General features: G+C 37.2%; 1 protein-coding gene across 2 annotated transcripts in view; it reads left to right on the top strand.

Moving 5' to 3' along the window:
* The window catches only part of LOC131694206 (phospholipase ABHD3), a 59387-nt gene that overhangs the window by 6664 nt on the left and 30535 nt on the right, over window positions 1–22188 (top strand). Inside the window, exon 1 of one of the 2 annotated variants that reach the window (XM_058982705.1) lies at window positions 9742–10082. The exons of the other annotated variant lie outside the window; for it this stretch is intronic. The gene's annotated coding sequence lies outside the window, so the exon portion shown is untranslated. Of the gene's footprint in view, window positions 1–9741; window positions 10083–22188 lie in introns of those variants that run through there. 2 annotated transcript variants of the gene reach the window in all.

The following is a 22188-nucleotide window of genomic DNA, read 5'->3' as shown; positions in this document are numbered from 1 at the left end:
GATCAGAAACGTCTCATGGATTGCCTAATAGTACGGCTGTGTGAATTAAAGGTTAGAGGTAAAATGTGCGATAAAAATAACAGAAATGAATTTAACCTAGAATTTATCATAGGATTATCACAGCTAGTTTTATGTTATCGTAGCAGCGCCGGTAATCGAGTTAATTCAAGGTAAACAAAAACGTTTATAAAACTTAAACCTAAATAAAAGCTTAAAATATGTATAGGATTAAAGTACTGTACGAGACCGTTTCCCGGAAGTCACGAAAAATAGTATCAACACTAAACGAAAGTAAACAACGTAAAATTCGATGAATTTACGATGATGTACCTATTATATACTTGTTTAAACGCAGGGTAAATTTAACCGACTCATAATAAACGAATTGAATTAGAGTTTTGCGTTGAGTTCGTTCAAGTTTACGGAAGTTGTTTACGTCCTGTTGCCGTATCGGGAACAGGACGATCTTTTACAGTTTATGTCGGTTTGGATAAAAAAACTTAAAGATTATTTGTGGTTCTGAGCAAAATCCCTAGTCATGCGTGATGTCCTGGAAGAAAAGGAATTCTGAATTAACTTGATGAGAACTAATGAAATCGAAAGTCTTGTCACTAAGTTAGCGTCGTATTCTGATGAGACAAGGTCGAAACGCAAAGTCCATAACTAATTTAGTTATATTGTGCCTTACAGGATAATCGCTCGAAATGGGATTACATGAAAGCAGAACTCAGATAGGCGTGTGACAGCCGCCTATATAAATTTAAAGGAAGCTCATTCCTGGAAGCTTTTGAAAAGCACACAGCATCTAGGAAAATAAACAAACATTTCAAGGGAAGGCCCGCTACACACATTTACAATAGAGATTGCTTATCACTACTATACTACCATGATCGCAAATTTCTATGGGATTTCCTATCTTTGTGGGACTGATTTGCGATCATGGGCAGTATAGTTCGCGTTCGAATGTCTCATTGTCTAGTGGCTCCACTGAAATCGGCTTGTGGAGCAACTGCGGCTATATTTGATGCGCCTTTCAGATGCGCGCAATGTGCTCGGAAAACCGATTCATCGCAATTTTAACTAAAAAAATAGTTGAGGTTTTGGTTTCGTCTAGTTAATATTTGGGGAACTAAATTTTGGCTGGAAACAATACACCAACGTTGTTGGTTTGATGCTGTCAGTTTCAGTCTGGACACGAACGTTTCAGCCTAGCACAAAACTTAAAAAGCCTACCTGAGCTAAAGCTTGTCTCAGCTTGTAACGCGTGTTTTAGTTCAGGCACAGTTGCATATGCCGTTACACTACCTTTTCAGCCAAGATACAAACGACTGGAATTCAACTAATCTCATTGTTGAATTAAACTGCTTCATCGTAAAATACAACATAGGATATTTCAAACGTTTTGCTTCACCGACCGACGGATGAAGGTATGGAATTAAATTGTTGAAATACTCCGTATGCCAGTAATTCACACGTAAATATAATATAGAGTTACGTTTCTCATAATGTTATCTTTTTATTAACTGCACTCTAAAATGAGATGAAATAGCCAAAGCTATTTAAGGATTGTTGGTAATTGATTGATGATTTCAATTTTAGATGAAAGGCATAATTTTAATTTCTTTTCTATTTAGTCAGTCAGCACTACAAAAAAAACTTCATACTTATTCCAGACCTAGTTTGGAATCTCAAAAGATGAAAAAAATTATCACATTGCATATTACATTTGTTAATAATTGAAATTTTCCTATACAATCGACTAAATCCGAAATAGAATGATTTTGACAATTTTCGACAATACTTTCAACTTTCAGTATACATGTATTGAAAAAAATGTCAATCAAAATCATTTTTTATTGAAATGTTTTTAAAGAAAAACTAGGTAAAACCAAAATGAGGCCAGTTGAATTTCTGATTTTTTGTGTACTGGTACAGGTACTTGCGTCCGGGCTACAACAAGCTTTCCGAGCTGAGACAACTACCTACCTGCATAACCGTTATGCCCAGAGTGTATGAACATAGTTGCTGTCGCTACCTTGATGTATTTCAGTAAGGTGTGCATCTTGGCTACTCAATAATAATTTTCAATAACTATTATCTGAGAATCTCGCAAAATTAAGAAAAAATTAGTTACGTTTTTCATTTTTCTGTTGAAATCAACTAATTAGGAAAACAAGAATTTGTTTTGTTATTTTCTTCATCGAATGGTTTTCAGTGAACGAACCGTCAGCATTGCTACAAGACATGAAAGTAACGCGTTCTTTATTCACTTTTCTTCCGGGTGTCGAAGTTTCGTCATGTGCAACAAACGTAAATGAAGGCGTACATTTATAGTACAAACCACTTTCGTGTGCATTAAAGATCTGTGCAGCATTCAGAGCTTTCTGAGGAAAATTTGTTGACATAAGCATCAACACTGGTAATATCGTTTGACAATCTTTTGCCGGTTATTTTAAGAAAGCGAATGATATGTCGTTTAATAAATTTAAGGATGTAACCTCGACTGCCCAGGAACAATCCCTTACCATATATTTGACTGAATAACTTTTTAGATTACATTGTCAACAAATCTCGACTGACGAGAATATGACGTTCCAGTTTCTGCAGGAACCAAATATAGAGTGTGTCATCAAGTAAGGGATACTGAGCTTTTTTAAACGTAATTCGTTTGTCTAGAAACCTTTCCAAATAAAAAAATCCAAAACGGTTACAAAAAGTCGTCGATAAAGTAATGTGATTGTTCTTATTTCGCTAACTTCCGCAAGTTTCAAGAACTTACCAATTCTAATTTGACGTTGTGCTATCTGGTACTTCAACTTTTCCTTATTTTTCTTATAGTCACATGCCGTTGAATCCGGAATGTAATATTTCATTTGGATTTCACTGGTGGATAATCCGTTCTCAAAATCTTCTACGATTTTCGCCTTTTCCTTAATTGTTAAAACAACTATAAGCCTTTGATGCTTGACTTTTCCTTCACCAAACTTCAACCTTTCATGGAAATCGTAAAAAATCTTGAGCATTTGCAAATTGTTTTTTTCTTACTTTTTTTCATCTTAACCAAAAAATGGAGCATGTCACTTCACTCCCCTCTCTTTGGTTATTACAATTCGACAACCACACTACTACATGTTCGCACCTTATATGCATCGTATTGAATGTGAATCTAAAGATGTACACTGAGATCAAAACGTAAACATCTGCACTGAACAAAAATTGTTGCGATATAGCATATGATTTGTCATTTGAACGACATAAAAACTCAATGTTGACGATTTCGAATGGCAATCATCCAAAAAATGGTGGATTCAAGATCGAATGACTTCATGTCTGTATTGGAATGAACAGTCTGTGATATTCGAAGGATAGACATAACGCCATATGAATTATTTGCACCCAAAAAAGTAAACGATGGTGCTTATTATTATCATCTCAACTAACAGTAGTTGATCATTCGTGTTTCATCTGTTTCCAGTGTTTGGGCTGGCTCGAATGACAGTCATTTGAAGCGCTTCATGCGTTTGCGAGATAAGTTTTTCATTATTTCTGTGCAGTCGCAAAAAGTCAGTTCGCGACATCAAAACGTGAAAAAACTGCTGCTTGTCATCTTCAAGACTAACGTACCCTAGAAAAATTGCTTTGGAGCTGATTTCCTGGTATTGGGAGAGAAACTAGCGTCCGGATCAAAGGATTTATTTGCATATTTTGGAGCAATGCCACTGACATGGTGTCTTTCAACATACAGGGAATAGCCGTTATTTAGTGCAAATAACTGGTCAAAGCCATAGTATGCAAGGCAAAGAGGGAGTACTGGAAAGGGAGTGAAATATACAATAGGTAAAATGTTTCGTAAGTTTGTGCACAGCTAGTTTCACGATCATATTTTTTAGGATGGATGCCAAATAGCTGTCAATTGATGACTATGTTGATCGGAACTATTATTCTGGTGAAATGGTGGCACTAACGATTCAATATCGTACGAGAATCACAGCCCTAGGAACCACGAGTCCCGAGAGATTGTAGTTACAGGTATTCCTATCCCAAGGTTTGGAAAATTTCCACGCGACTGGCACTAGGTGATGGCCAAATCTACTGGTTTACATAGCCGTCTTAGTCCCTGAATCAGATTCGAGAGCTAGACGGATCGCATGATATGCAACATTAGGAGCCAATGTTCGATCTGCTTTGGTTCTATCCCGATGACCATGGCGGCTGAACTACATTGCCCCACAATGCTGATTACCTTTGGAAATGTACAATCAATTAATCTGACGCAGGTATTTCAGTTTTATTATGGAAGGGTTCAATTTATAGCATTAAGCACTATTTACACTTATCCGATCCGTTTCAGTTCCGTGCACGGACACCAATATTCTTTCATACAAATCAAAAGCGAGCATTCACACTTGTCTGGCACGGCACCGTCCCGGACAAGTGTGCTCACATTTGAAGCGTGTAAAGTAATATTGGCATTCGTGCACGGTACTAAACCGTTGCCAAAGCGGATCGGAAAGGTGTTACTTTGACTTTATCGTTATGTTGTTACAATATTCTCTGCACAAAAGTACACTAAAAAAATCGAAACGTTAATTCTATTTGTTTCAAACCACTTAAAATTCATATGAAGAAGAAATGCTATTGTTATCGAGCGCACACATACCTTCTATGTGTCAATTGTATAAACTATGTATGCACATACATAAGTTATATGTGCATATTGTTATAGAATGGGGTTTTATGTGCCTAATAATTATGAAATGTGAATGTAAGATTAATATTTATTGTAAATACACACATTAGGTTTATGTGCCAGTAAATAGTGTCGTAAACGTATGCTTCCGCAATAGTGCAAAAATCTATAAACCAATAGGCATAACGTTTACTTTTTTGAGTGTACTATGATTGTGGTTAATATACAGGTGGCATTCATGACACACGCCTGTTTACGAATATTTTGACGCATGAGAATTTTTTCAAAAAGACATCTGCAATGAGTTACTCTCTTTGTTTACTTTCTCTTTCGATTTTTACGGTGTCACTATAACGCTTTTCACTTATTTTACAGTACAGATCGAAAGACGGTGGTTTTAAGTAGCATATTATGACCAGACTTGAGGGATAAATGTTAAAGTGACCGAATTATTAACAGAAGAGAAAGTAAACAAAGAGAGTAACTCATTGCAGATATGACTTTTTGAAAAAACGCTCAAGAATTGCGTCCCACTATTCACCATCTTGCTGTAATAGTGATTTATTTCTTCTTTTCAGAAAACACCAGCACCGCACAAACGTAAGAGATTCTGTGATGGACCAACGTTGCCGCAAGAGAACACTGGTAGCAATAGGTTTGTTCCAGTACCAGGAGAAACTGGAAGTACTCCGGAGAAAACAGGGAGAAAATCGTTCCTGTATTATCTTCTTTTCTTTTCCTTCTTTTGGTAGCAAATCGGAGTGAAAAGGAGCAAGAATGTTTTGTTCCGGAGCAACAGGGAGTGACTTCCGTGTACTGGAATAAACCTAATCACTCCTTTGCGCTCAAGCAAGAAACCAAGTCACCCAGCAATTTTTAAGTTTACCGTAAAACTTGAAGGCACTGAGCTAGATCAGCAACCTCCCGGTGCGATTGTTAAAAGTCGATCAACGATCCAGTAGAATTACGCACTAGACAAGAGAATATGTCCGGAATTACAAATTCTGACTCATCAGAAAAATATCTTTAAAAAAGCACTAGCTCGGAAACGGTATCAATCGAAACTATGAAAAGTTTCGACTGACTCCGACGCAAATTCCGGAAACTTTTCTTCGTTGATTGCGCGAATATTATATTCTGGTACTGCTGGGTAAATTTCACATTGAAGAATAATTCCGTTGCTAGCTGCCATGATTCAGCATCGAGAGATAGAACCTATAGTCGAGATCAAACCAAAAGAGCAAGGCAAACCGTTGTCACTAAACGCCCTAGCACTAAACTAAAACAAGTTATATTACACATAAAACATAACTTTCTCCGCTGAAGGAAGGCAACAAATTTTTACCGTTAAATTTGAATACTGCGTAATTGTCTCTCTTCGTTTACTTTCGTAGTCACCGATGTTACGTAACATGTTTTAACTGAAGAATTTTTTTTTTGAAGACTCACGTACCGGGGGAGTAGCGATAAAAAAAGTTGTGGTTCAGCCGGAAATGAACTGGATTTCTGGCTGGTTCCAGTTTGTATTCTGGCTCCAGTAACACAACCGATTCTAATTAGCCACTGAAGTCGGAATACGAACTGGAACCAGCCAGAATTCCGGTTCATTTCCGGCTGAGCTTAACTGGGTGCTAAAGCTGTAAGATTGTCATGATGACATTCACACAGAAAAAAAATGTTGGTAAAAATAAGAGTTTTTCACTCTTAGCAAAAAAGAACCAACGCATACTCTTAGTTTGAAAATAAAACTTTTATTTTGAATACTATTCTTCATTAGCTTAAAAGGAAAACTTTTATTTTGATTATTATTCTTGATTAATTTAAAAGTTTTACTTTCAACCTGATAGTAGGCGTTAGTTGTTTTTTGCTCTTACTTTTACCAATATTTTTTTCTGTGTGTTGGTAACGAAACTATATTAAGCAAAGTGTCAAAAGTTTGAATTCAATGTGAGGTTTTTTTTATACAACGGTAGCATGTTACAAGCATTTGGATTGTGTTTTGATGTTTTTAGAATATATTATTTTGATCAATAGTTTTTAAGAAACCAATAACAATAAATTACGTTTGCAAAATGCAATAAACTGTTTCAATAATAATTATATACGTACAACCAATTCCTTGATTTGAACTGATCTTCTGCTTGAAACCAAATATATATCGTCTTGTTCTTTGAGCAACTTTCATTCAACTTTTCGATGACATTTATGCTAAGAAATAATGGAAGTATTTCGATTTTCTGATTTGGTATATACGCTGAATATGGGGATGTCTTATCAATTTCGACGTTTTAGTTATTGTAAAGTTAATGTTAACATTTCAATCTTGATCGGTTGTTGCTTTGCAATGCGAAACTTTTGCTTCTATTTTCTGAATGTCTATCATTTGATACTTGCATACAGGGGTGGAAAGTAACTTGCAACAAAAATCAAAAGGCTGTCATCCAAAACACAACTGACAAATGTTAAAGGGCCGGGTCATATTGAATATCATTCGGAATAACGCTTCAGTTTTGGTACAGTGATGGTGCGTAAAAGGGACAGTTTATTGTTCAATAGAAGGCACAAGATATATCCAGCTTTTTACGTGCCAAATTGACCGTTAATAACGTCGTGTTCGTAACATGCCAACGGTCCATACTTGGGCAATAGTAGATTACGCCATTCGTTCAGTAAGAGGAAGTCAACCTATGTTATTGCGTTGGTCGATTGTTCAATGAACGCTCTACATTCCTAACGGGACGTTGCTGTCAAACTGGCGTAAACAACGATTGTCATAATAAGGGCTGTTTACGTATTACGAACAAGACAATGAGGTCGCCATTATGGTACGTAAAAAGCTGGAATTAATGCAAGTAAATAGAATTCGTGTCACAGGTCATCGTTGAATTTGCTACCATACCAACCATAATTATAATACCTTCGCGACGGAGTCATCTGCAGAAAATGTTTTGAATATGTATGTATTAATTTTATTGAAGCAGTACTTCCAAGAAAGACGAAATTTACAAAATAACGTAACTTTCTCTTCGATATTCATGAAGTTACATGATATTATACAAATACAATTCTACCGGGGGCAAGAAGCTAATAAACTTATTTGCACGTATTTTAGATCTACTCGAGGGTAATTACTAGTTCACGTGATTTAATGTCATGTTAAATAAAAAGCAAACGAGAAACTTTGTCAATTAGGCAATCCATGAGACGTTTCTGATCAGCTGATTATTTCTTGTTTACTTATTCTGACGTTACTCCGAGGGGTGCAATGTCCGACAATATCGTTGATTCGATCCAACATCAAACGAATCGGACTAACAAAGTTGTTTGTCGGACGAGTTTTTCTGTTCGCAGGAGTAGACTTGTTGACAGAACTCACCGCCGAATTGTCGCTGAAAACGTCTAATGGATTGCCTAATTTTGTAAGTGGCCAAAATCTTCTAAATGTACATGCTTCTCAGTGTATAGGTTATTTGGAAAGTCCTTGCGATATGCTATAATAAATAATTTTTCTCAAATTTGGAAGGAAATCGGTTGGCAAAACAGGTACATAACGCCTAAATGATTGGTTTAACACTTACAATGAGCTTTCATGCATTCAAAAATATATAAAAACTATAACAAATGACAACGAAAAGATTATTTGAAATTTAAAAAAATAGACTATGTTCAAAATAGGTACATTAACATTTGTCAAATAGAAAAAGCTACCTGGACCATATTGTCTCCAATTTCTTCATATTTTGCATCTATAATTCATGAAAGAACGAAAAAATATTTTGATTCGATTATCCGGGTGATTCGATTATCCGGGGTGATTTTTTTTGAAATCCCCGGATAATCGAGCCCGATCTGTATTGTAATTTGGTGATTGCAGAGTTTTCCGTCCGGACAGTAAATTTCAAATTAGTATAAGCTATCATCTCCTATCCTATATATATATATATATATATATATATATATATATATATATATATATATATATATATATATATATATATATATATATATATATATATATATATATATATATATATATATATATATATATATATATATATATATATATATATATATATATATATATATATATATATATATATATATATATATATATATATATGCAACTATATATATATATATATATATATATATATATATATATATATATATATATATATATATATATATATATATATATATATATATATATATATATATATATATATATATATATATATATATTATATATATTATATATAATCTGTAAGAACGAGACAATATTCATCAGTGCGCCCTCTAGTAGTAACAATCTTTTTAAAAGTGCTCGTTGCTATGAATTGACATCGCACAAAAATCGCATGAACCAGGCATTCTGAGGGCGTCATATATGACAATAGACGTTAGGTCATATATGACAATAGAGGTTAGAGTAAATAAGTGGTCCGAGAATAAACCTATACATATATTTCGCTTGTGATAGGATGAAGTGTCTACTAAGAGCAGAACACTTGTAAACAAATAAACCGAGTTCGAAGTACTTTTGGATTTCCTATGATTTAAAAGTTTCTCGTGTAAACGTCAAAAGCAAATAGTTGCATTTGCCTTTTTGCATATTTCCCTTTCATTCATGCAGGAAATGCAACTGCAACTGTCGTTCAGGTACACCGCACAAGGCCAATGGTGGCCGTAGCCTGCTTATATACGAAACTGTAGATAAAACTTTTTTATATAAAAGAAATACCACTACATGCATTTTTTATATACCAACTCATCTGATAGTCTATCTTAGTAGATAGCTATCTATTAATACATTTTCTCATTCCATCGCTGTCGCAGCGCTGCAGCCAGCCGGTTTGCGAGACAACCCACGAAGCACGTGACTTTCATTCATGAATAAAGGACCGCGTTTCGGTGTTGTTTCGTCCACTGACTGACTCGATTCCGCTGGGTGGTTGGGTGCCTTTTAGTAAACCATTGCCGAGCGCATGTCGCTGATAGCATCCATGCTCGGGCTTTCAGCATAATGCGGTAGATGTGTGTTTGGATAGTGTTCGTGCTTTCCCGTCAGTTCTGGGCGAGCGGTCGGTCAGTCTATTTCTACCGTTGATGGTTTTATAGAATTTCGGTGGTCGTGGATAGAATATTGTCCAAGTCGTCAGGTGGAAAGCGGGTGGTGTTTTTGGCGGATTTGCACAATTACGGAAAGTGATTGCTATTTATTAAAGAAGGTTTTCAAAACGTCAAATGTGCTTCATTTTGGTATTTTCAAACGTTGACATTCGTTCGTGAAAGAGAATGTCTCATGAAATGTCATGATTCTGGTGTTCAGCTGTTTAAACATTGAATCGGATTGAACGGGGACTATTGCTGTCTAACGGAGTGGAAGAAAAAGGTGACAATGGAAATTTAATGTTTAGCCCCACTGTATAATATTTTTTCACGCGCAAGATGCAGTCGTATTTTTCATATAATCTCATAACTTGTAAACTATAATCCCGGCTAACGATTTGTTGCCGTACAAATACAACTAGCATTTTATCCCTGATATACGTACGATGAATCTAAGTTAATGGTGTCTAGCTATAGTCACAGTTAGCAAAAATTAAATTCTAGAAGCTGCGCTTTAGAATAGTACTGAAAAATCTATGAATAATTTTCGTTGGATTGAGAATTCTTCCTTCATGCAATAAAACAATGTATGGTTGGCTAGTTGGATCGATGAAGCTTTGTCAGGCTTCAGTGATGTACGAAATGGGCAACTCTATCTAGTCTTCTTGGCACTAGAACCCAGCTGAGACCTGACCTTCATCTCATTCCCACCGACATCAGTTGTGAGATCTTCGCACTAAATATTTTTGTGCACATTTGTTATTCGCGCGATGAGCTCGTTACACGCTTTCAAAACGTTTCTAGAACTTTTGGGCCGGGCAGGATTTGAACAACCTGTACTAGTTATAAAAACAAACGTAAAGTACAGTCAAAAAACGCAATCGTTTGAATGTAGGCGAAGTAATTAGTGAAATAATGTGACACTCTGACTAATGAGATGAGTAATGGATCGTTTGCCCTATATTGCACACAGTGTTGGTGAGGAATATACAAAGATGATTGCAACATTTATTTATATTCATCCTATTTCTGAGTTCTAAAACGTGCCAGATTTTTAAACATCACAATCAGAATAATACGGCTCTATCACTGTCAGCAAAGGAAAGGAAGGACATATTAATTGCATTTCAATACAAAACATAGATGCCCTCGATACTTCACTTCCGAGGAAATAATGAACCTTACTTTTAAACAGATTCTTAGGGCGATTGTTTCACGTGACAATAGTTGTTTTTTACGTTCTCTCGGTGACTTTGCAATAAGACATAATGGATCAGTGTTTTTATATTTTATTTATTCACTTTTCGAAAGAATCTCCCATCTTTGTCATGCCAAATAGGACAATTCGATTGACTTATAATTCCTTAAACGGCATTCGTGTAAAAATATGGACCATTGCAGCCACGATTCCGGATGTTCTACTTCTCTCAAATCCAGCATACAAAGTGCGTTTCAATTCATGAAGCTCAATAAATCAGAATAAATTAAAATACTTAATATTCTTTTTTTTCACGAACCACGATTTTCGTTTTTTTCCTTAACTCAAAACTAAAATCGCTAACACAATAATTGTAGTTTCAGCTAGAACTATTTATCTATAGATTTTGCCATAAAAATTTGAGATCAATCAGTTGACTGATTTATGTGGTATTAAGCAAGCTATTACGAGAAAACAGTAGATTCATCTAACACATCATCCTCTGCTTAAGTCTTATGAAGCTGATTTTTCGATTTAATATGGAATTTCAATTTTTTAAATATAACATGTGGCATGAGGACCGCCTTAAGATTTAGATTTTGGATGCGTATTTGCATTATTGCAGGGCAATTATGCACAAGTCAGTTCATATAAAACTCTGTAGTCGAATTCACAAGTGTAAGTAATAAACAGGATTCTGGAGAACAGTCATATGATAAAAGAGTATTAGAGCAGATTTTGTGCTTTATCCCACTTCACAATGCACAGTGGCTCGGCTTAGGGACCATTCATAAATTATGTTACACTTTTAGGTGGCGTGAGGAGGGGATATGAACAAATGTGACATGTTGTGATATATGGGAGAGGGGGGATGAAGAAATTCGTGAAAATCTATTACATAGAGGAGGGAAGAGTATATAGAGTATTACACACTTTTATAACCTATTTACGTTTCTCTAATAAGCAAATGTTTTTCATTATAAACATGAAAAAATCAATATCAAATTTTCCATTCTTCCAACTTTAAACATGTTTCAAAATGCATATTATTTGCCAACAAAAACATAATTTCGTTTATAGAATATGATTCTAAATTCCACTTCAAATCAAAATGATCATAACAAAAAAAAAACACAATGTAGTCGTTTTCAGAATATTTTAGATTTTGTTTCAACAGATATATTTAATTTGCTAATTTGCAAGTTTTCCATACATTATTCACATTTCTCCATCAATAACAATAGGTTTGTCAAAATAAACATAAACTTTTCTGAAACTCACAATAGTTACGAGAAATCAATGAATATCTGATTCTACTATATAGTTGAATCAGATATTCGATGTATCCTTTTAACTATTGCGAAGTTCACAATAACACCTTGGTGGCAAAATTTTAGTTACAGGAAATTTCATATTCATTTTGAGAAATCTATTGTTTTAGATGGAAAAACGTTAATAACTTATAACAAGATCAAAACGAAAATTAACTATTTTATTGATATCTTCTCCGTAATGTAAATAAATTTAAAATATTTTTCTTTTGCTTTTTTATAATGAATAAAAACTGATTGGCGATCATTCTTGATGAAGAAGCGCGAATAACTTATAGAAAGGGCATAATTCCTTGAACCATTTTTGGTGTTGAAGCGAATTTTAAATATTCCGCCAAAAAATTTAGGACCATTTCTGTAGTAAAATTCTCGACAAAAATATGATTAGGGCTCAAAAGCCAAATGTCAAAATTCACTTTGAAGGGAAAATTCTGGAGAAATCGCTATTACCTAAACACGATACATAGCAGTCAACGAAAGAGAAAACTTTTTTCATTTGTTTGTTATCAACATATCATATGCTTGTCGAGAATTGTGTTTGTGTCTGTCATTTAGTATGAAATTTGAAAACATGTTTAATGTTATTGTTAGAAAAACTTCTTTATCATTAGCCAGGGCAGGACTAAATACTTCTGTCCCATCCCAGGAACCTAGGACCAAAGGAGTGACATTAACCCTCTTAGCAAAGTCACTCCCAACGATTTATCAAACCCCCATCAAATTGAAACGGTTGTGTAAAGTTGTCCACGTTTCTTCCTTATTCAAGGTTCAACATAATCCGTTGAATTGAATAATAATTTGATTGCCGTATAATTTTGAATCATCTTTATTTTGTACGCTGCACAGTTGGCCTGGCCGCTTAAATGCTTGTGTCATATTCAATATGTGCCACAAACATTAATAATGACAAGAAAAATTGTGGACTGCAATTTTCCAGGATCCCTACATGTATTGGCTGTGTATGTGTAGAATAGACTAGACTAGTTGTGTCGTCCCAACCGGGTAGTACATTATTAATGTCGCTGAAGATCCGTTTGGGAGAGGTATGCCATACATCGTGAGGTGTCATAAGAGACTTTCCGAAGCATCGCTCCCTTCGAAGAAATAGTATTGCACAATGGCTGGGAATATGTTCCGAACTCTCGGGCTCGCAGTTACAGTTAGATACGCAGTTAGATGATACTTAGCAGGATAATGTCCCGTAAATAAACCTGTGATTGTACGTACATCTTTTCGTTTTAGATCCATTAGGTTTTTGGCTCTCGTTGTATCTGGATGTATGAATTTCTTGGTTTGTCGAGCGCCTACTACGTTATATATTTTCTGATTGTACATCATATTATCATGATTTAATCTGTTTCCCTACTACTACTTTACAAAATACAGTTCCTCAAGAATATTTTTTGTGAGTGGTGTATGCAAAAACTCACTATAATTGCTGCTCTTATTGCAAGTGGAAATCAGGTAGATTCTTTCTCATGGAATCCCTCGCCACCCTTTATAGAAGGACGTCGCTCTGAAACCTAGTAAGGATTTATATTGGTATTTCCTAGATGATACTGTTTCAAGCAGGTTTCCCGATAATAGCAATTCGTATCGTGCTTAGTAATCCATTTAAGATTTTTTTGTGCGGCAATTCATAAGATTCTCTCCAAACTATTCTTAAAGATCATCGATTTATTTTGAACTTTGCACGGTTCATCTCTGCCCTACTTTCTGGCAAGAGTCTTCAAACTTTTGACATTAAAAATGTCTTACTCCACTATCTGGGGCTAGGTGTCATTCTAAAATCTAAACTATCTCCCATGTAACGAAACTATGTAAGGTTTGCACGCTTATAACTCCGATATTACTAGATGGATTTTAATCATTCATACACCAACCGATTCAGAAACACCTAACTTAAATATTGGTAATAATTTAATATCTCCCCAATAAAAGTAGACTTTTGGAAATTGGTAAAATTAAAAAGTTCACAAAAAACGGGAAAAATAACATTCGTGAGGCAGATTTCTCAGACACAGCCGTCAAAAGAGGGCAGCTTAGTTGCTCAATGAAACACGAAAAGTCATAAATAGAAGCAACGCATGTCCGTTTAAATCAACATTAGTCGTCTATCGCTCGTGCTGTTTGGACGTTTTTTAAACTCGTTACAAGTTTTTCACACATTCCCGTTTTATTGCGTCATTCGCAATCGCATCGTCGCTCCCGCGTGATGGGCAAATCGCGTCACAGATCCAAGGAGGATCTCAAAGCTGCTAAGCGGCTGAAGCAGAATGGATCGGAGACAGCCGCCAACCGGTTGCTTGGTAACAACAAATATTCCAGCCTTCCTGTCGATGCAGAGGAGAAAATCGAAAAGAAGGAGAAAATGCCTCCGTTCTATTTGAAGGGATTTCCGCCGACGTTGCGGTCAGATATGAACACGCTCATCAATCGCGGTCTACAAGCAACAATCCGTCTCTGCACTGACGGTTACAAAATCATCGTTCCATCGCAGAATCATTACAACGCAGTGCAGTGCTACCTGAAGCAAACAAAAGCGGAGTATTTTACTCACGACATCAGTGCTAACAAACCACTAAAGGTGGTGCTTCGCGGTCTTCCAGACATGCTGGAAGAAGAACTAAAGGAGGCGCTATTAGAGGCTAAACTGAAACCACTGGTGGTTTATAAAATGAAGCGACACAATAAGGACCTGAAATATCGAGATCAACTATATTTGATTCACTTGGAGAGAGGGTCCATCTCCATTAGTGAACTGAAAAACATTAAATCTATCTTCCATATCATTGTGGAGTGGGAGAGATACAAGCCAGTTCACCGCGAAGTTACGCAGTGCACGAACTGCCTAAACTACGGGCACGGAGCCAAAAATTGCCACATCAAGAGCCGGTGTATGAAGTGCACAGAGTCCCACAATACAAGTGACTGCCTGGTGGAGGAATCAGAAGTGAAAGTGAAGTGCACAAATTGTGAGGGTGACCACCCTGCTACCAGCAAAGCTTGCCCACGCCGAGCAGAATTCATCCGCATCAGGAAGGAGGCCTCGGCCAAACGTCAACCGAATCGCACAACGAAACCGCCGCCCGTCAACATCGACCAGTTTCCTCCACTACCACCTCGCCTACCACCACCAGGCCTGCCGAACGCGAACATTTTCCCACATTCAAAGGGAGCATTTTCGGCCACTTCCCCGCAACCGCCGCGCAACCAGTGGGACAGGCCTCTCAACATGAACCAGCAACCGTCGAATGATCTCTACTCGCCGGAGCAACTAAGTGCCATTTTTCTTGAGATGGCAAAAAGACTGCGTGACTGCAGATCGAAATTTGAACAAGTTCAAACGCTGGGGTGCTTTCTGCTCGAGTATGGACTGTAACAAGATCACCCTCGTGAACTGGAATGCTTGCTCGCTCTTGAGCAAGAAAATTGAAGCCAACACCTTCATGGAAGAGATGAAAATTGATGTGGCAATTTTCACAGAAACTCACCTGAAACCCGATAGCAACATTTCTTTTCCATCACACTCGATGATCAGGCTCGACCGGAACAACTCTAGGGGCGGCGGAGTGGCTATTGCAGTACGGAGAGGACTCAAGTTTATCTCGTTACCTTGTTTCAACTTAAAACTGATCGAAGCCATCGGAATTGAGTTACACACAGTTAACGGACCAATCATTATCATCGCAGTTTACCTTCCCAGGCAAGTTAAGGAACTCGACGGAACTGCAGCCCAGCTTCGAAGAGAATTAGCCAAGCTCACCCGCAGAAGAGGAAACTTCGTCATCGCCGGCGACTTAAACGCAAAACATCAATCGTGGGGAAATCTTCGATCCAACAAGAATGGTATAATTCTCTCCAACGATCTACAAGCTGGTTTTTACACAATCCTGAGCCCGGATAAACCAACCTACTACTCCCAAGCTGGAATACCTTCGACACTGGACCTTTTCATCACTAATCTGAAGCGGAACATATCATCGCCTATTGTCATCGAAGATCTCAGCTCAGATCACTACCCGGTGGTCCTGGAACTGGGAAACGTGGCTGAAACCAAGAGCATTCGACGAAAAGACTACCACCACGTTAACTGGCTGGCCTACCAACGGACGGTCGACAGCTACATCAACAACGAACATCCTCTCCAAACAACTGACGACATCGACCACGCGTTGAACGACATCGAATCGGCCCTCTCCAGCGCTCGAGTGGCTCATGTACGTGAAACTGCCCCGGTGAGTAACTATATTCAAATAGACAACACCACTAAATACTTGATCAGGTTAAGAAACATCTACCGGAGGCAGTTCCAACGAACCCGTCTACCAGAAAAGAAGGAACAATACAAACAACTGTCTAAGGTTATTCAAAACCGTGTTTTGGAGTTGAGAAATCAAAACTTCAGTCATATGATGAAGCAACTACCAGATCACTCTAAACCGTTCTGGAAGCTTAGCAAAGTGCTTAAATCTAGGCCAAAACCTGTTCCTCCATTGGTCCTGCCTGGGGGTGGGGATGATGGTTCTCTTCTATTAACACCTGCCGAAAAGGCGAATGAGCTGGGGCGCCAGTTTGTGTGTTCTCATAATTTGGGACTCAATATAGTTAGTCCACACGAAAGGACTGTTGCTGAGGGTGTGGCCATGGTTGACCGATCGGACAGTTTGATCCCGGAGGAGTCGAGAGTCACTGCGGAGGAACTCAGAACTTATATCAAATCATCCAAAAATATGAAGGCCCCCGGTTTCGATAACACATTTAACATCGAGCTGAAGCATTTGAGCACCCGCTCATTTGACTTCATTGCTAAAATTTTCAATCGGTGCTGGGAACTTTGCTACTTCCCTTCAGTGTGGAAGTTAGCTAAAGTCATCCCAGTACTGAAACCGGGGAAAGACCCTTCTATTTCCAAGAGTTACCGTCCCATCAGCTTGCTCTCTGCCCTTTCCAAGCTGTTCGAGAAGTCAGTACAAACCAGAATACTCTCTTTCGCAAATGAGCATGGTGTCTTCCTTGAGGAACAGTTTGGGTTCCGTAAAGGAAGGTCCACCATCCACCAACTCACTCGAGTCACCAACATCATCCAGCGGAACAAGTCAATGTCTAAGACGACGGCAATGGCGATCTTGGACATTGAAAAGGCATTCGACAATGTGTGGCACGATGGACTAGTTTATAAACTGCATAGATATAATTTTCCAATGTATCTGATCAAGATAATTAAAAACTATCTTTCGAATAGAGCATTCCAGGTGTCTCTGCAGAATGTTCTATCAGACAAATTTGCCATCCCTGCAGGTGTGCCCCAAGGAAGTATCCTTGGGCCCATCTTGTATAATATCTTCACCTCTGACATCCCACCTCTCCCGGGAGGTGGAGTCTTGTCACAATTTGCTGACGATACTGCCATCTTATACAAGGGGCGTATTATCAACGCTCTGAAGAACAAACTGCAGCGCGGCCTGGATGCCCTAACCGAATACTTCACAAACTGGAAAATTGTAATCAATGCGGCAAAAACTCAGGTCATCCTGTTTCCACATTCGAGATCACCAAGACTTGTTCCGTCTGACGAATGCAAAATACGGTTTGGTGGCGCTCTCATCCAGTGGTCCGACGAAGTGGTCTACCTAGGCCTTACTTTGGACAGACATCTGATATTCAGGTCTCATGTTAGCAAAATTATCATTAAATGCAACATACTCATCCGGTCTTTGTACCCGATGATATGTAGAACATCAAGACTGAGCCTGAAGAATCAGATGGCTGTCTATAAACAAATCATCTACCCTGTCATCGAATATGCAGTCCCCGTATGGCAGAGTTGCGCGAGAACACACAGGCTGAAGCTCCAGCGCATCCAAAATAAAATCCTTAAAATGATTCTAAGTCTCCCCCCCCTGGACAAGGACCGGTGAGGTGCATGAGATGGCCTCTATGGATGTTCTGGACGAAAGCTTCAATAAATACTGTACACGGTATAGAGATCGATGCGCCAATTCTGAAGAGCAGATCATTAATGAATTAAATGTATTAGGTTAGGGTTAGATTTAGTTAGGTAGGCCAAGTTTTTAATAATTATAAGTTCCTAGATGTTCTCAAACACAATATGTAAAACATAAACAAACATTAAGAGGAATTGAACCAAACAATCGAAGATGCAAAAATCAAAGATGAAGAGCTGTTAGCTGAAACACTTGACATGTACATTATGTAACGAAACACGGATTAAATAAATAATATTTCATGCAAAAAAAAAATCCGTTTAAATTAGTTGTTGCTCTTATCCCATACGAGCAACGTCGTCTCCGGGCGATGCAATAAGCGCTATCGATTTTCGGTAACGTTGGCATTTGCACACACTCGCACCTAAGTGACTAAACCATATACGATTAGTTTATAAATAGAGGTGACGCGTACCCGTTTGAATCAGTTTTTGTTCTTATGTCGAACGGGAAAGATCATGGCTGCAGCGTCTGGACACTATAATAGGACATTGCAAGGTGACGTCATATGAGTAAAAATGCTCGAAAAAATGACAGTTCAGCGAGCTTGTTTACATGGTGTTAGAATTCGAACCGAGTTTCTTCTACTGGGTTAAACCAAAAATTTTCTAAGTCCATGTAAACAAGCTCTCTGAGCTGTCAGAAAAGTGAGGTTATACATTTTCATGCGATGCTCAATAAGCGGTAGACGCTATGCATTTTCGGCAGCGGTGGCCGTGTGCGGATTTGTCGGGTACCAGCATGGTGTCACAGAATGATTTGCAAAGTGGGTGGGCGGGGTGGTTTGGATTTAATTCAATACGGTGTGTGCTGCTTAAGAGTGTTGCGTTTGAAAAAAATATATTTATTTTTATGCATGCGTGTGCGTTGTAACTTGTTAATCCATGTTTACGGCGCTTTGTAGCTGCGTAGGGTAAAGAGCCAATTGGTTTTCATGTTTCATATTTCGGTTATATGTTTTTTATCAGTAAGGCATCTGACAACGTGCTTCTGTAGTTATTGCACTGTTCAGCAGCGTAGTATTTTATACAGGAGGGTACACTCAGGTTTTTTACGCGGATTTTGAAATTTACGCGGTTTTCATAAACGCGTTTTTTTTTTAAATTTACGCGGTTTTCATTTACACGGCCAATATCCCCTGCGTGAAAAATCTGAGTGTAATTGCATCGGAAACAATTACATTCCCAGCAGAACTTTTTGTTTTCTAATTTCAAACACTTTTGTTTCGTACTGCACGCAACGGAAAATTTTAAAACAGAACTTACCGTCCCAGCAGCAGTTGAAGCGGGTGTTCTTTTTCGATTCAAATTCAAGCCATGTCTTAAGCGTTACTGGACTTAAAATTGTTTTCCCAGTTTATCCAGTCAGAATATCTGTCCTACCCTATGTATTTAAAACACAGTTCTAATTGCGTTTTAAAGTATACAACAAATAGAACGGTTGGGTATACTAATTTAAATTTTAAAATAAATATGTTTTAAATTATGAAACAAACCGCTGTACTGAAGATATAATTATGTCAGTCCTATTATCACATAAAACACCTATATAACATAAAACGCTGCAGAATTGGTTTAATAATACAATGTTTACACTACAGAGTTATAACACGTTTTAATAATTAGCAACAAGAAAAATGTCACCAAGATAGCATAAAAACCTGTTTTAACTGGTAGTGCGAACGTTGCATAACAATGTAATGTATCAAATAATTTCATTTTTCCACCACTAATCGATCAAGAAATACTTAAACTTAATATTGTTTACTTAAGTTCATTAGTACATTATTGAAAATTTAAATGGAAAATGAAATTTCCTATTTCATGGAGAATCTGTATATTTCCGTTGGCGAGCGTGGGCTTCCTCATCACAGCTTTCAATATGGAACTTTTCTTTTGAATATATTTTCTGGACAGACCAGCCTATTTTTACTAGATGGATCAGCCAAATAATGCCAATCACCTAGTGAGATACTTGATTAATTAATAGATTACCGTTAAAAGACCTTCAATAAATTATGTTTTGATGGGGAGGGTATATAGCAAATTGTAACATATGAAAACAGGCGAGTGAACAAGAACGTGAGTCGATATGTGTGATAGATAAAATTCATTTGCACGCTCTTGAAAAAAGCTACATTTTTAATGTCACCGTGGTCGTGTCCTGTACACAACCCTTTAATTTTTTTATTATCTTCCAAACAATTTAAGAGCAGCAATGCTATTATTTAAAAAAAAAAACAAAAAACGATGAAGTAGAGCTGCAGGTTGTCGCCTTAATGTAGAAATTAACACAACAGCCGGAAGGTAAAGCAAGTCATTCAAAAATATTAACTTTCATCATTATTGCTTTTTGTGAAGTGTTAAGCTAAGTAGAAAGTTTGAAGGATTCCCAGCATCCTCTGCAAATTTTATTTTCTATGAGAACTACAGAATAAATTCAAAGTGCAGCAGTAATACTTTGTCTGGAAAAAGATTAAAAACAGAAAATTAATAATCCTAATAATTTTGAGATATCTTCATAGAAGGCAAATTGAGTTTAACCACACATGTACAGCGATCACTACATACGCCCTAACTGAAATTAGTCGATTTGTGTTTCGCCTTAGATAGACCGACTCGGTGTCTGCTAGATACTTGATCCACCCAATTTGGGTCAACGAAATTTAAACGACTATTAACGAACGGATTTATGGTTAATTTATGTTAAAAAATTCCTGAGATCTTAAAATTTACTTAGTTCCCGAGGTCGAAATTGCTTTTTTGAATCCTGGGAAATTAGTTTGCAACGTTATCGAGTCTGTTTCCATTTGTGGAAGAATTTTTGTTATCCCGGGAGTACTTTCGTTACCACTGAGGTTGAAAATTCCGCTCTAATTCCGGATAAATCCATACAAGTATTTTTTTCCGGACGTACGACCAAAAATCCGTATTGTCCTCCCAAATTCCGTACGGTTTGTCAGCTTAGGCATGAGTCACTTGTACCGGTGTCTTTAAAATAAATAACCAAACAGATAGGACCTCACTGATTTCTTGGAGTGCCACTGCAACTGAAAAGGAAACTTGCTGATCAAGAACTCAGTCTTGTCTTTTCTACTGAGAGATGCTATAGCTATACCACAAACAATAGATACTTAGCCTAGAACCAAAGTTTATTCAAAAGCCTGTGTTATCTTTCAAATCATTAAACTATTGGAAACTAGTCCCGCACTATTGCAATTTTCTCAATTGTTTGCTACACGCATTTGAAAATAAGAGTTTCAGGTGTTTACACATATTTCGAATCGAGCATAAATGTCTGTTATCTGTGGTTAAACTAAAATGGGCATATTCCTTGGCCTGTTTGTGATGACCCAAATTGAAAATAGTAAAGTTTTCCCCTCACGCTTAATATAAAATTTTAGCAGACATTTTTTTCCGCCAAAATAGGAGGTCGGGGTTGGATTCCAGCAAATATTTTCACGTATATCTATAGATGTAGATGCGTTCCCGACTGCAATGGCCTTGTTCCATTGACTCTGGCTGTATGCATGTTTGACCTGCGGGTATGCAACCAGGCCCATTATTTGGAATGTGTCCAACAAGCTTGTCCTTTGAATCCCGTTTGTACTGGGGATTATCTGTGCAATGGCATGGAAACTAAACATTATCCTAATGAGTTAAGCTATGTTATTTCGGTACGAGCAAGCTAGCGAACTTGAATGCGGTAATTATTTTGGTAACCTTATCGAATAACCAAGCATAATAAATTAGCATTAATCTTCATAAATGTTAATGCATAATAAATTTTTCCCAGTAACTTTCTGCAAATCAGAAATAATCAATCTCAATGAACATATGAGGTTTTAAATTT

Source organism: Topomyia yanbarensis, chromosome 3 (genome assembly GCF_030247195.1).
Source record: "Topomyia yanbarensis strain Yona2022 chromosome 3, ASM3024719v1, whole genome shotgun sequence".
NCBI classification, from domain to species: domain Eukaryota; kingdom Metazoa; phylum Arthropoda; class Insecta; order Diptera; family Culicidae; genus Topomyia; species Topomyia yanbarensis.
The sequence above is the reverse complement of the archived record's forward strand: the minus strand, read 5'-3'. Positions and strand labels throughout refer to the sequence as shown.